The following is a 1,445-nucleotide window of genomic DNA, read 5'->3' as shown; positions in this document are numbered from 1 at the left end:
GGTTTGGGCTGGGAAGGTTGGCTGGAGGAATATCCTCTCCCTAAGCATTGAAACCTGCAAAATGCCCCTTGGTTGGGGCCTTGGGGGGCTCTGCAGCCAGCCCACCCTCGTGGGGTGGTGTCCCCAACCCCAAACCAGCCCCTCCTCCAGCCCTACTGGGGCCACCCCCGGGGTGACAGGGCACAAGGGACGGGGGACAGACCCCCTGCAAACACACCCCCGCTTCCAAAACCTGCTTTTATTTACATTTCAAGTCAAATCACATGCAAACTCTTGGTTGTTTTGTTGTTTTTTTTTTCTTTCCTGGTTTTTCCTTAAGAAGAGTGTGATTAGCAAAAAAAGACGCATTATTAGAATTTTCAAATAGCAATTAAATATACAAAAATAGAGCTTACAAAAAAACAAACAGAGGAAAAAAAAAAAACCAAAACCAGCGAATGTTTTAAAAAATATTCTGCTGCAGAATTTGTAGTGTACAAACACGTCTATGAGGCTCCACGCTCCATAAACAGTCCCGGGTTTTTTGGGAGGGGGGAYGGCACCAGGAGCCCCCCAGCCCCGCCCCAGGGAAAGCCGCTGCCGTGTAATACTGACACCCCCCTCCCCTAATCCTGGGAATGCACTGGTGAGGATGGCAGGGAACACCCAAAATCTGTGGTCAGAGAGGCAAGGGGGGTGGCCCAGTTCCCCCTTTGGGGTATTTTGGCAAGGGAAACGCTGTCCAGAGAGCCCCGGGGCCAGGCTGGAAGCGATGGCATCATCCCAAAGGCCGGGATTTTTCCTGTCCCCGCCATGCCGTGGCTCTCACTGCTGCTGAGGCCAGGACGGTGCCCTCTGCAGGGACTCCAGGCCCCTGAGGTAGCCGAGGAGGGGGTAATCCGAACCCGGGAGACCCCACACAGCCACCACCCGGTGTGGCTGTCCCGGGGGTGACAGCAGGTGCTGAGGGGACACCCACATCCAGGGGCGGGCCCCCGTGTCCCGGTGGGAATCGCGAAGGCAAAGGAACCGAAGGCGAAGAGAAGGGAGSAGGAACCGGCCGCGACGCTCCGGGGCCCGCCCCGCGTTTCGGACATCGGGGGGCAGGAGGAGCCGGGGTTCGGGGGGTCCAGGAGGTCCTTCCCGGCGGCCGCGGCGCTGRACGAGGGAGGTGCTGGAAGAAGGATGTCGTGCCGAGGATGCCGAGTCCCCGCCCGGCCCTGGCAGAGGATCCGAGCCCAGGCTTCATCCCGGCAGGATTTGGGGCTGCTCAGCTGCGGCCCAAGTGCTTTGGTTGTGTCCGAGTGCCGCGGGCGGGTGTGGGCAGGGCCCGGCCCCGGAGGAGCTATACGATGTTCTGGGAGCCGGGCAGCGGCCCCTGCGGCGGGCCCGGGTCTGGCTTCCCGTGCAGCTGCGCCAGCTGCAGCACCGGCATGTTACACAGGGGACACACCTTCCGCACCTCC

This window comes from Malurus melanocephalus, unplaced genomic scaffold (genome assembly GCF_030028575.1).
Source record: "Malurus melanocephalus ecotype Western Australia unplaced genomic scaffold, MMel_1.1 scaffold_107, whole genome shotgun sequence".
Classification (NCBI taxonomy): Eukaryota; Metazoa; Chordata; class Aves; order Passeriformes; family Maluridae; genus Malurus; species Malurus melanocephalus.
The sequence above is the reverse complement of the archived record's forward strand: the minus strand, read 5'-3'. Positions refer to the sequence as shown.